Source organism: Stylophora pistillata, chromosome 2, assembly GCF_964205215.1.
Source record: "Stylophora pistillata chromosome 2, jaStyPist1.2, whole genome shotgun sequence".
In the NCBI taxonomy this organism is placed as follows: domain Eukaryota; kingdom Metazoa; phylum Cnidaria; class Anthozoa; order Scleractinia; family Pocilloporidae; genus Stylophora; species Stylophora pistillata.
In genome coordinates, this window is record NC_142520.1 from 25,160,732 (window position 1) to 25,174,974 (window position 14,243).

Genomic DNA, 14,243 nt, shown 5'->3' on the forward strand with positions numbered 1-14,243 from the left:
GTTCTAATGTAAACGGCTTTTATATGCAAAGCCCAGTGGAAATGTAGGTGTTGATTGGGTAAAATACTATCAGAAACTAAAAGTAAAAACAATGAAACCTAAATGGATGGTGCATGTGTAAACAATAGCATATTACCCAAAGGTTCAGCTTATTTGTATAGCTACTTCGAGACTTTGTTACCAAATGTCTGGGAAGCATACCTCCCTGAAACCAGTGCAAAACTCTCAGGGTTCCTCTAATTAAGTTGTAACCGAAAATAGAAGTTTTATTGAACAACATTTGAGGGAGAAAAATTTGCCTGTGAGATTGAGGGATATATTTATTTGGTAAATAATTGCGCTTTAGGATCGATTTACTTATAAAAAGACGGAAATAATTATTTGTCGCTAGCTGTGGGTAATAAACACTGTCAGTTATTATTATCTTTCCATAATGGGTTGGCCGACAGAAAGACAATACCGCAAATGAGTACAGAAAACTATTTGAGAGTTTTTTCCTTTTCGCTGACATGTTCACTCCAAAATCCCTTCCTTTTGCTCTTACAATCTTCAAATGCACAATAGGAGCAATTAACTTCGTAAAGGTGCCAGGCAGGTGTATTTGCTGATAATATTTTCTCGTGCATTATAAGTGGATAAAGAACCACTGAAAGTGAGTATCTGGGTGTTTTTTTTTTATCAATGCGAATGCGTTCAGAGCTCTATTTGAAGTCAATTTCAATTTAGACGACTAGAGGGATTCCAGGCACACCAAAGTGTGACTCTAATGATTCCACACTGAAAATTTTACTAAACGCCGCTTTTAAATTACTTGCAGCAGACAAATTCATTTGTCTTGATTGCTGTCAAACGGTGCTCATTTTATGTCCTTAACTAGTATCATTGATTTACTCAAATCTCTTTCCCACGATCTTGCCAAAAGAGGCAACCATCTGCTGTGGATTGAAACAGTCATGTTAAGCATCATAAATGTTGCAGCATTCCTTGGAAATTTGTCCGTCTGTTATCTGTGTACCGAAACCAAAGACTCCGCACACTTTCCAACATGTTTGTTGTTGCGTTGGCTGTGAGTGATATTCTGATGTCCACCTGCTGTATGCCATTTTCTGTTGTTACTTTAAATCGTGGCCAGTGGATCTTTGGCGACAACTTCTGCCGATTCCATGGATTCGGAGTGTTTACATTTGGACTAGCATCGTTGCACATCATGGGACTAATTGCAGTAAGTCGATATTTCTGCATTGTCAAACCTGAGAGGTACATCGTGTTATTCAAAAGGCAAAGAATTCTGCTCTACATCGGTGTTTTCTGGTGTACCGCTTTCATTGGCTCCGTTCCTCCCTTTTTCTTCGGTCATGGTGGCTTCGAATTCCAACCGGGGAAGGCAATGTGCCTGTACACATTCGACACCAACATAGCATACACCATCTTCATCGAATGTATCTACATCGCGACACCTTTGACATTAATAACAATCTGCTATGTAAAAGTATTCTACACCGTGTCACGATTCAATCGAGTTTTCTCCGTGGAAATTAACCCCCACGTTCTAAGAGCTAACGTCGAAGAAGCCAAAGTGACTAAGACTTTAGCTGCTGTTATGGTTGGTTTTGCTTGTTGTTGGCTTCCAGTGTGTATCATCGACTACACTGATGCAGCTCAAGGTGAACCCACTTTGCCCAGACAAGCTTACCTTACATACGGTTTCTTGGTCTATTTGAGCAGCACAATCAACCCGTTCATTTACGGAGCCTCAAATAAGCGTTTCAGACGAGAATACACGGCGATTTTAAGCGAAACGTTTTGTATTAAAATCTGTCGTTGCTCAGAAACGTACGAAGCAGAGTCTTCCAGCGATTGTCGAAGAAATGGCCTAAAAGTGAGGCCTTGTTAGGGGAGATTCAGTCATCTCCTATGCCTAATCTTTCGGGGGCAGTTATCCCTTATCCCTATAACAGAACCGCGTCGTTGCAAAGAGTCCTCAATTTAGTTGGACCTTTAGTCCGAACATTGATTTTTGTAAACAATGTTAAGAGAGCGGAAAGCTAACAGTTGACTGAAGGACATTTATCTTATTACATCAACCCAAAAATTCAGTTTTTATTGATCTTTTTCCGTAAAAAGAAGACATAATAAAATAAAGTGAGATAAACAACAGTTTTTCGTACTGATCTTTTTTTACATATTACATTATTGAGTAAGCCTGAGGCTTACTGATTGCATAAAACCGTGGCTTAGGTTGGACCTCGTGTAAATGAGCAGGCCTTCAAGTCCATTGGATATACTTTGGTTTATATTTACGAGAATTCTATTAATCTGCACCTAAGCCATTTTCACTTGCTACTCGAGAGTCTTATTGTGGCAGTCGTAAGATTCCATCTCAGAAGTTTTGTCCAAACGTAGCAATATAATTTCCTGGCTCTGTTCACAATAAACTGATTGATCAGTTGAATTGTGACTCTTGCTTGTGAAATCAGTTAACACCAGCCTGTGCACAGGGTGCTGCTATAATTAGCAAATAGGAATGGGGCTGAACTATTCATACAGCAAACTGCCAGTCAAATACTCCACTCAGTTTGTTAAATATATGCTCTCCATTGAAGAGGTCAAGTTATTGACGTGTAGAAATGCATGGATATCATAGTGAGAATGGGTCTGTTTGTGTGCAAGAACGTAACACTCAAATTTAGTATGTACTAAAACCGTGAAACGGCTTGAAGACATGCTCTGATTGGCTACTCAAACTCAGAATGTCCTATGCTTAAGTAAGCTCCGAGCAATGCATGTGGGATTTGGGCCCTAAAAACATTGCAATTGTCGCAGGAATAAATGAGTTAAAATCATTTTTGTGCTTTATTATTTCACTTTCTCAGTGTACGCCGAAACCGCTCTTCACCTCAATATCTGTAGATTTTTAAGCACTTAGTTTACAATGTGGCTGAAAAGCCCCTCAGGGGAGCTTCAATTTACGTATTTATTTATTTATTTATTTATTTATAGCAAGCGGGGGATATTTAGCATGCTTTTTAGTGGCTCAGTAAATGTCTACCACTCGCCATCTTCACTTCAGGGAGGAGTTGTTAATAACTCTTTTTACAGTTCCCAGCACCATGTTGGATATGTAACCGCACGCTCCAGTAAATGAGAATGAGGTTGACGGATGTAATATCTCTGTGAGCGGTTTTAGGGAAATTCACACGTGGGCAGTTAATTTGTGCGATCAGAGGAAAATGGGTAGTCCCAGATCCCAATAAAACTACTCGTTCTTAAAAGAAAAGAAAGCAGTGTGCTGCTTTTGGTTGTCCAACTGACACTGAGAATGAAGGTAAAGCAGACCGGCGCGGACTCCCATTGATCGCCTTCATATTTTTGCTCCACAAGCGTGCCTTGAAGGGATTTTCCTTCTTTGTGAGAGATGACGAGAGGTTTTATAAAAATTTCCTCAACAAGGGTTGATTGTGAATCAGACTCCAATGTTCCATCAACCCCAGCCCGCTTGCGCGGTTACACAGCTAATATGCCATTGGGAATTGTAGAAAGGGCCGTTACCACCTAATTGTATAGCAATGGTGTTGTCCAGTTTGAATGTGGCCTGAATTGAATTCTCAGTTTTAATTCAAATTGTTTTGACAACTTCAATTGCACAAGGACCTGCTGTTAGACTCTATAGGAAGTTTCGTTTCAAGCTCATATGCATACGGATGTTAGGGTGTAAAGAGTTGAGCATGATAGGAAAACATGTCAAAGCTTACTGTGATTAATCCAGGTAACACACAATCAACATATCTAAACCCTATGGAAATAATTTCGATCCTTGTCATATTTTGAATGCTACAAGGCATGGACACTCTTTTTAGAGGATTATATATCTAAATGCAATGAATCTTTGAAGAGGTACAAAAAATGATAGAAATGACTTTTATTAGAAAGGAAAAATGGTATATTTGTGTCATAACTGTGGGTGAGATTTCCCTGATAAAGATTTGTACCTGGACAATATGCTTTGATCAAGGCTAAGTTGTCTTCTTTAATCCCTTAACTCCCAGAAGTGATTAATCTGTAACGTCTCCCTATAATATCCATACATGATCCAGCAAACAAGAAATGAGAATACTCAAACTTATCATGTAGAATTTTTTTACATTGATTAAAAACCAAATTCTCGTAACCAATTTACAAGAAAATGTGTAGCAGCCTGATGGAAGAATTCATAATCAGATCTTGGGAGTTAGAGGTTAATGTTATCACATTGACTGGACATTCGGTACCGCTAGAGGAGAGAAGTCAAATGGGTACATTTTAGCTTTTGAATGTTCTTTGACAATCTCATGTTCATACTTATTTGTACCAATAATTATCTCTCAGATTATGTTACTAAATAGGACAAAGTTGCACATCAGTTTCAAGGTATAAGTTTTATCTGCGAGGTACGAGCATAATAGCATACCTGCTGAAAGACAGCTACACAACGAAAATGTGATACTTGCTCTCTCCTAATCGCGTAAACACAATTCAATGTTTTGTCGTTTTTTTCACGGTAATTTTTCCCCAGTGTTTAGCCAATTAAAATCTACTCAGCTTACACTAAACTGAAGTAACTACTTCTCAGAAGATCCTATATTTCAAGTGCCTGATAGGTGTACGTAAGTTTTTCCAATTCTTGAAACTAATGCTGGCCTTACTTATTTCGACGAAAACTACGCCAAACTACTCTAGAGGAATAAGATTGCAAACTCTTACCTTGCAAAGTCAGCGGAATCGTTAGAGTCCTTCATTTTTCCCCCTTGTTTGCTGCGTCTTCTAACAACACAAGAAATTGGAATTTTCGCTACCTTTATAGAATTATTCTTTTCTGACGGTCCATTATCTTAATATTGTCAGAAAGGATCCCTTGATCTACGGAAATTGTTCTGGTATCTAAATACAGCTGTCGCTGGGCGTGCATAGGTCGGAACTTTGGTTTACTGACAAAGGAGAGACATTGTGTAAATCAAAAAAAAAGAATTGTAAAAAAAATGATCTTGACTACTTAAGGGTTCCAAGGAAGCATAACTTCAAGTTTGTTTGTTTGTTTTTTTTTTTTGTGGTACTAGAAGCGTGAGATGCGGACATGTGGAATGTGTAACAAAGGCAGAAATTGATGCTGGCAAAGGTAAAAAGAAGATTATAATAGACTGTATCTACAAGCATCCTACTTGTGATCTAGAACAGTTTTGGAATCAACTAAAGGATATAATCAAATCAATTAATTCCAATAGGCATGAAATTTACATCTTTGGAGATAAGAATATAAATTTCCTGAAATTTAATGAACACGTCCAAACTGAAGAATTCTTAGATATGCTCTATGCCAACAGTATCCTACCAATCATTACTAAACCTACCAGGCTTACTGATCATACAGCAACACTCATTGACCATATATATACAAATTGTTTTAAGAATCTTACAGCTGGAATCCTGACAGTTGATGTAACAGATCATCTCCCCATTTTCTGCATAGCTAAAACCCAGCCCACAGGGAACAGTGATAATAATATATATTTTCGAGACTATTCTAAATTTAAGAAAGACCTATACTTGGATGATATAAATCAGATTGCTTGGCATGAAATTCTTAATCCCCAAAATAATTTAAATGAGAAGCTAAGGGAGACAATTAATATACTGAATGAAATTGTTGACAAACATGCACCTATCAGGCTGGCTAGCCAAAGCAAACAAAAGCAACTTAATAAGCCATGGCTCACTAAGGCTATTTTAAAGTCAGTAAAAAGGAAACAGAAAATGTACCGTCCACATTACTTAAGCATTGACTCCCCCAAAAAAGGGAATTTAAACATTATGCAGCTATTCTTTCACATCTTGAGAATAAAAGTAAGACAGACTATCATAGCATGCAATTCTCAAAGTACAATAATAATCTTAAACAAACTTGGAAGCTTATCGGTACTCTTGTTAAAAGGAAAACTAAAGGTCAAACTTTCCCTACAAAAATTACTCATAATAACAGGACTTATTCACAAGAAAAGGACATTGCTGAATTATTCAATAATTTCTTTGTTAACATTGGGCCAACTTGAGCACAGAAAATTAAACCTGATCATACAGACCCTTTGCAATACACAGAATCTACACCATCAAACAGCTTCTACCTTGCTCCAGTTACGCTAGCACAAGTGTTTACATTGCTTGCTGGGCTAAAAGAAAATAAAGCATCACTCACTGTTCCTAATAAGCTTATGAAACTTGCAGCTGAAAAGCTCTCTGCACCCTTCACTGAGATCTACAATGAGTCAATATCATCAGGGGAGTTTCCTGAAGCCCTTAAGATATCAAAAGTAACCCCAATATTTAAAAGCGGTAGTGTATCTGAGTTAGGTAATTATAGACCAATAGCAGTTATTTCTCCCTTCAGTAAAGTACTGGAAAGACTAGTATATGACCAGCTTGTATGCTATTTAGAAAAAGAATGTCTACTTTTTAACTATCAATTTGGCTTTCGAAAGGGATTTTCCAAGGAATATGCAATTCTCGAAACTGTTGAGAACTTGAAGTCAGCAATTGACAGTCAAAAAATTACATGTGGTATATTCTTAGACTTTTCTAAGGCCTTTGACACAATTAACCATCATATTCTCTTAGGAAAATTATACAAATATGGGATCCGAGGAGTCCCCCATGCATGGTTTTCGAGCTATATAACTAATCGTAAGCAATATGTCAAAGTTGGTAATAGAGAGTCTAGCCTGAAAACTATTATATGCGGTGTACCCCAAGGCTCCACACTTGGTCCGTTGCTGTTTCTGTTGTATATTAACGATTTGCCTAGGTCTTCAGAGAAATTAACTTTTAGGATTTTTGCAGATGATACAAATATATTTTATTCTTCAAAAGACCCTGAGCAGCTCCAATCAGATATTGATGAAGAGCTTAGAAAGGTCTTAAAATACTGTGCAGCAAATAAGCTGTCAATTAATTTCAAGAAGACTAATTATATGATTATTACTTCACTTAAAAAGAGAACAAATATCAGAATAACAGCTTGCCATATAGAACAAAAATCTCAGATAAAATATTTGGGGGTTTTTATTGATGAACATTTAAAATGGGATGCCCAGCTCCAGCACATAGACAATAAAATAACAAAAAATATCGGAATTCTATTTAAGCTTAGACATTATTTACCTGTGAGCACACTCAAACAACTGTACTATACTCTCATATATCCATATCTAACATATGGATTGATGTGCTGGGAAACTGCATACCAAACCAGGTTAAAAAAAATCAAAATAAGTCAAAACAACGGTATCCGCAGCATCTTCTTTGCTGGCAAAAGAGAACGTTCTACACCATATTTCACACTATTAGAAATCTTAAGATTAGAGAATATTTTTAAATTAAAAACTGGCTCCCGTGTGCTTAAAATTCAATATCAGAAAAGAAATATACCTCCAGTCCTCTATGATCTAGCCCAACCAGCTTCAGCTGTCCATAATTACTTAACTAGTTATGCCCCTAAACAAAACTTGTACAGACCATTCTCTAGAACCAATTATGCTTTAGCATAAATAAAGTGTCTCCCGGCCAAAAGCTTTAAAAAAGAATATTAAACTCTTCCTACTTGGCAGGCAGACATCATGAACAACTTTAACCTATCATAGAGCTCTATTTTACTATTTCAACTATTTAGTATATGTGTTATCTTCTTCAGTGTATTTAACTTTCACCCATCCGTAACTGCTCTGTGGTAATGGCCAACTCGAAAGCTTAGCTCCTTTGGCTACTACACACTCTTTCCACTGCTTTGTGTAAATTCATGTATAGTTACAACTCTCTTCTTTTTTTTTTTCTACTTTTTCTCTTTCTCGTTGTTGTATTTTTAGTAGAATAAGTGTGAATAAAAGAATGAATGAATGAATGAATGAATGAATGAATAACGGAGGAGGAAAATGTATGGTGGCCTCCGGAACTCCACAGGTAAAAAAAAAAAAAAAAAAAAAAAAAAAAATTAAAGGCGGTAAAAATATTCGCCTGGCAAACCATGAATACGTGGGAATTCTTGAACAACGAGAAAAGAGTTATTCAACTGATGGACTTCTTTCCATCCTCCATTCACTCAAAATAGACACTTTTTTGAAGAGACGATGGAGAATTTTGACCGCCGTCGTTGGTAAGAGTCACCAAGAAGTCCGATTAATTTTTCCAACGTTTGAAAATGATTTTAGGCTCGGTTCAGACGCCGTACTTCAGCCGTACCGTATCAAATTCAATGAATTAAGTTCATGCGAAGTACGGCGTCTGAATAAATTCGGAACGGCTGAATTAATTTAGATCGGCTCGGTCAACTAATCAAGCCTGACTCAGCCGGAAAGAATGGCTGTAGACCGGCTTTGATTCAGACGCCGTGCTTCACATGAACCGATTCAAATGCATAAATGATTTGAATGTATTTTTTCTGGTCGTTTTTACATGTGAGCTTCTGCAAAGGAGTGATGCAGAAGAAAATGGCGCCTTGAAGACCTAGCTGAAACGATGCTGACAGCGAGATATTGAAAGGGCGCCCTACTCTACGCCTTTCGAACTGACACTGATTCGTCGGTCCGTCGGCTCTTTTGGAAATATGTAGTTGTCCTCTGCGTCAGAAACGTCCTTTCTCGCCTCTTTTGTGTATCGCTCGCAAAAAGCCACTCTTTTCCAGCATGGTAATCTTTGTTTTCTTCAAAACTTGAAAATTTATTGCGTATTGGAATTTCACATTTTAAGCAAGTTTATTTGGTTGCGTCGAAACACTTACTGATCAACCGCCGGACTTTATTTAGATACTTCTTTAAAGAAGTGACCAAATAAACTACTTAAAACTTCTTTACAACGACCATGCCTTACAAATAACTTTCGTTCTTTATAACACTTATCAAATTTGTTACTTTCAACTGTGCCGACCCCGGCCACAAATTTCTTCCGTTAATTAATCTCGGCCGTAATAAGCTCGGCGTCTGAATCAATTCAGCCAGGATTAACTACTTTAGGTCGGCCTAAAGTTCAATTGACTCGGCTCGACTGAAGTACGGCGTCTGAACCGGGTCCAAACTAGAGGGTAAAATGGGTTATTCTTGTCCTTTCCAAAATTCAGAGAAAACAACAAAGAAACGAACACAAAAAGAAACTGAGAATCATCACCTATTGTTAAGAATATATCGGACTCACCAGAATCCGGTGTGGTGGCTTTTCTCTGCGGAAATATCACAGGGGGTGGCCAGAAACCTTCTCCAGGCGGCTGCATCACATTAACAGGCTGAGATGGACGGACAGATGGAACGAACAGCTGAGACGCGGCGTAGGTGTCCGGCGTCGACCGGTAAGAGAACAAGGGGCTTTTGTATGTGAGAGATGCTTATCTCAAGCCTGTAAAAAGTGACCAGGATAATAGTTCGTCTTGTGATTTTTGTGCAGTTACTATAACGTCAGCAGTGAGAATGTTTCATTTTGTCACACATGTTCTTTAGTTTCAGCTCACGGGCTAAGTGGCTGACATTGCTGCGTTACAGTGATTATCCCGTTTCCACAGTGAGGAAAAAATAGAACTGTTTCCATCTTTAGTTATTCTCCTTCCCATCCAAGTATTTGCCAAGTCCCCGAAAATTCGCCCAAACCCGTTTACATTCCAGGGTGGAGAGATAGAATGTCAGTAAAATGTGTGCGGTGACATATCTGGCTCTAGAGTGTAACGCAATGACTTAAGACTTGTCTCGCACCCAATGCTTCAAATTCGGAGTAAATCGCGCTAACCCTTGCATCGCAGTTTCACCTGTCTGCCTAACAACATACAAATGCTCTGTGAAAAGTACATGTTCTCATTGCAGTTTAGAAATCACAGCCGCGGACGATTTACAACTTGCCAAGTTAATCATCTTTGCTCTGTGGCATCGTCTAATTTCCTTCAAGAAGCAAGGACGCGGACAAAATTCAGCCGGAAAGCAAGCGTTTTAACCCAACTTTCAAAAGTAAATTTGCTAAAAACTACATGAAATAAATTAGGATGAAAAAGTGTTTCATATTAGGTGCTGAGCCCCAAACTTGCAATGGCATAGAGAGTTTCGATAAGACATTCAGACGTCCTATTTATGTACTTTAAACTGACCATTCAGTCAATTCAATTTAGAATGCGGACGGTAGCGATTTTTATGGAGAATAGTCTTGCACGTCAAAATAGCAACAATATTGGCATCACGGAATTCTTTTCAACTAGAATGTTTTTTGTCTGTGTGCCATAAATCGTACCTACTCGAGAGCCTGGCCTTGATAGAGAGCTGGTCAGATGTTGCTCGTTTTCATAAATCAGACAGGTAGGAGAATTAGAAAAATGAAAATGAGCACAAAATCACCCGGTGTACATTATATCGTCTTTAAAACGCCGTGTTATAAAAAGGAAACAAGAAAACGCGATGAACCTGTCTCCGTTGATCTTCAACGCGTTCAAAAGCGTCGAGTTTCAAGTTTCGTTCATGATCCAGTCGCAGCATCATTTACTTTAGGGCCTAGGAAAATGAAATAAAAGTCAATCAAAATTGTAATCGTTATGTGAGTATCCAGAGGTAGAAAACGAGGGAGAAATTGAGTGATAGAAAAAAAATGGGTGGTATTTCTTGACCTAATCGTTTGCTCTAGGATTAATCCTGTGGGTTGCAGCTTCTTCTCTTCTCTTCACACGTACTGCTTGCGTGGGGTAAGAAGAACGAAAAGTGGGGGGGTGGAGGTGCGGGGAAGGGGAAATTCAGACTCAAAATACCTTCTTGTATTGCTCTCGCACGAAAAGATTTCTTCGTGGATCTCTATCCAAGTTTTCTATGCAAAAAGAAAAAAGGAAAGAATCAGATGCCATTCATTAAGTCATCAGTATGAATAGAAATCAAGAGACATGAAGTGAATTAAAATGAAAAGTAATAAATTAAAGATCATTAATATAGATTAATGATGATATGACAGACAACTTGAGAGTAAGAAGACGAAGCTGCAATTTTTTCTCTTCCAGATCTGTAATCAAGAAGGAGAAAGGGCAATTACAATCGATTCCTAAAAATTCTCGCGTGTCGATATTTTCATAAGTCTCTGTGACTCAATGACTCAGCACAGGAGCGCGGAATCCGAAGGTCCGAGGTTCAGAATTTTTTTTTTGCCCACACTCGTAACAAGACAAAAGAAAGATTGTGCTCTATTTCTTTACCGAGCTCAAAACTTACCATCTTTATTATTCTATTAAAAAAGCTTTTGTGTAAAGTATTATTTTTCCTAATGGAATCACTTAGCAAGCTGACGAACAAAACCCAAATGATTAATCCACTCAATAATTTATCGATGTTTGTAGACTGGGCCAGCTCCAGTTGTCTCATACTCAGATACTTCTTGCATCTGAGCATGCATCTTCTGTAGCTTGGTCTTTTGCTGAAAACCCGAAACACACAAACACTTCAAAACCAACCTAGTGTCTGCAGTTGAGCCCCTTTTTTAAAAGTTATGCCTTGAACGTGTCTGTTCCATTAACACTTTACACCCAGACGTATATTCTCCTTACTGTTTTCCAGCTGTTTCCTAAGGTTCAGACAAGGAGAATTTGTTAAACAATCAAGAGCTTCTTTAGTTGGTGATCATTTCCTTTATCCTTGTTACCTTAATGTGTGATTCAGGGCTGATATTGTAAGGAGAAATTAAAGGCTATTCACTCCTGTGGGTTCAAAGGCTTAAGAATATTTGTCTGTTCTTTTCGAGTCTACAATCACTCAATCAGCGCAGCTAACTGAGGTGATTGAGAACTCTACACTCTTTAATCCCCAAGGTATAATTACTATAATTCTTTCTTTAAGCTGCCATCAGCTATGTATTTCGTAATCTGGTAGGAATGAAACGAGAATGATCTCATACAGCATACATAGAAGTCTGTATTTGGTTGCCGGAGAAATAAAATTATCGAAATCTAAGCAAATCGAGACGAGATATCTAAACAACGATGACATTCTGATTTTCTTAGTTTTCATCTTCATGAATGAATTAATCGTTGCTAAGGTCCTTCGTGACCTCCCCCCTGATTTTTTGTTTTTGTGGCTAAAGCTTTCCCCCGTGGTCCTTCCCCCGTGGTCCTTCCCCCGTGGTCCTTCCCCCGTGGTCCTTCCCCCTTCTACGAATCGATTTGTTACCAAAAAATACGGTGAGGTCTTCCAAAGCTAAGAAATTACTCTGCCGGCTAATATTTCAAGTGAGGAACCTCAGAAGTGTGCGCTGTGCTTTTACCACGGGTTTGCCGGCCGAAAAACTCAGCCGGAGATCGCCGCTTTTTTATCCGGCGATTTTCGCCGGCAGTCGACGCTTAGCAACAACCCTGCTCTGTACAAAATGAATTATTTCTACAGAACTGGTTTCGAATCGCACAACTCAACAATGGGACTACGACTATCTCACCTGAATTCCTCGAAATAGATCCAGAATCAGAATTGCAAAGTCGCTCTTGATTCCTTCGCGGACTTCCTTTTCCTACAACGTATGAGAAGATACAAATAGTTTAAATGATATTAACTACCCGGGGAAGAAAAGCTATTCTTACCTGATTCATGAGGGACTCTCTCATCTCTGCAATCTTTGCTCGGTGAGCAGTGATTTCTGTACAGAGATATACATAAAGAACAAAAATTGAACAGTACTTTTTCGAATAACAAACCAGCAAGAAAGCAAACGGGCCAACAAACTGTTAGCTCAAATCAGCTACAATTTCATTTCGCGAAGTTGACCGGGAATTTTTTTTTCAAGCCCAAGTTGTACATTATCTTCGTATTTGCAGACTGAGTATTTACTGTCGTCTAAATAACATAATGTTTTAAGAATACAATAATCTACGATATGAAATTTAGACTGTATTTCTTCATCTTCACATCTTCAGAATCGGATTGCTGCAGAAGTCCGGCAAAGTTCCGAGGGTACATAACAAGCAGTTGTTCATGGCTTCGGTCCGCTAACTGACAGTCAACATTCACGACGGGAGCAGAACTGTTAGCTTAAAGGACGTAAAGTCAGCAGAGTGACAGTGACTTTCCAAAAAGAAACCACAACTTTGAGTTTAAATTTACAAGACATGTTTCGACATTCTCATGTCATCTTCAGTTGCAAATGAGCTTTTAACGGTTGTACATTTGAATCTATATTAAGGTACGTTACAGATTAAGTGTCAGGGCTTACGTTACAATTTGAATATTAAATACGCGAAAAATGTAAATAGCGCGCACTTGACTAGATCAAAAAATAGTACTACTACTAATAATAATAATGATAATAATAATTTGATAATAAAAATTAACGGTAAAAAACTACGACGTTTCGAAGTCTGCATGACCTCATTATCAAGTAAAATGTTAAAACTGATGTAAAATTGTAGCTCAGAGATTATATACAAATAAAATGTGATAACTTCATTATTCTAATGTTCGTCGGTTTTCAAACATCGCTGAGACTAAGTTAAGACAACTACTCAAACGTTATTGTAGAGCTGATTTAGATGTTAAGTTAGCCTTCAGTACGTTTAAACTCAGAAACATGTTCACTGTGAAAGATTCAGTACCGCTAGGTCTACGTTCGTGTGTCGCTTATAAACTTTCGTGTGCTGGTTGTAATGTCAGTTATAGTGGTGAGACCACTCGCCACATTTGTACACGAGTTCGTGAGTACCTCTTGTCGGACAAAACTTCGCATATTTACAAGCACCTGCAATCATCAAGGGCCTGTCTTGACTCTTATGATACTGAATATTTCACGATCTTAGATTCTGTGCGGGAGGTCCAGGGTTCCAGCCCCGTCCGGACCAACACTCAAGGTGTTTAAATTATTGATAGGAATATAACATCAAGAAATGGCTAGATATTCTAGTCTTTCTATAACATCAAGAAATGGTTAGATATTCTAGTCTTCTCGGAAAGAGACGAGTAAATGGAGGTCCTGTCTCCTGCAGGGTTAGGGGTAGGAGACGTTAATTTCCAACACACGAGATTACTATGTGATGGATTTCCTTCCCTGGAGTGGGTCAGGTCCGTTAATAGCAAGTCCACATCAGATGTTTAGCTGCCACCACTGACCTGCTCTAACAAATAAAACCTACTTACTTACTTACCCTTAGAAAAGAAGTGGCAATTTACCGTTAACTACGAAGGAATCAGCATTAAGCATAAGGGAAGGCCATATAATCACATAAAATAGAAAGG

The 14,243-nt window shown here is 38.3% G+C and overlaps 1 pseudogene; it reads left to right on the top strand.

Moving 5' to 3' along the window:
* Nucleotides 1-299: 299 nt before the first annotated feature.
* LOC148738016 (melatonin receptor type 1B-like) lies at nucleotides 300-2,157 on the top strand (annotated as a pseudogene).
* Nucleotides 2,158-14,243: the final 12,086 nt, after the last annotated feature.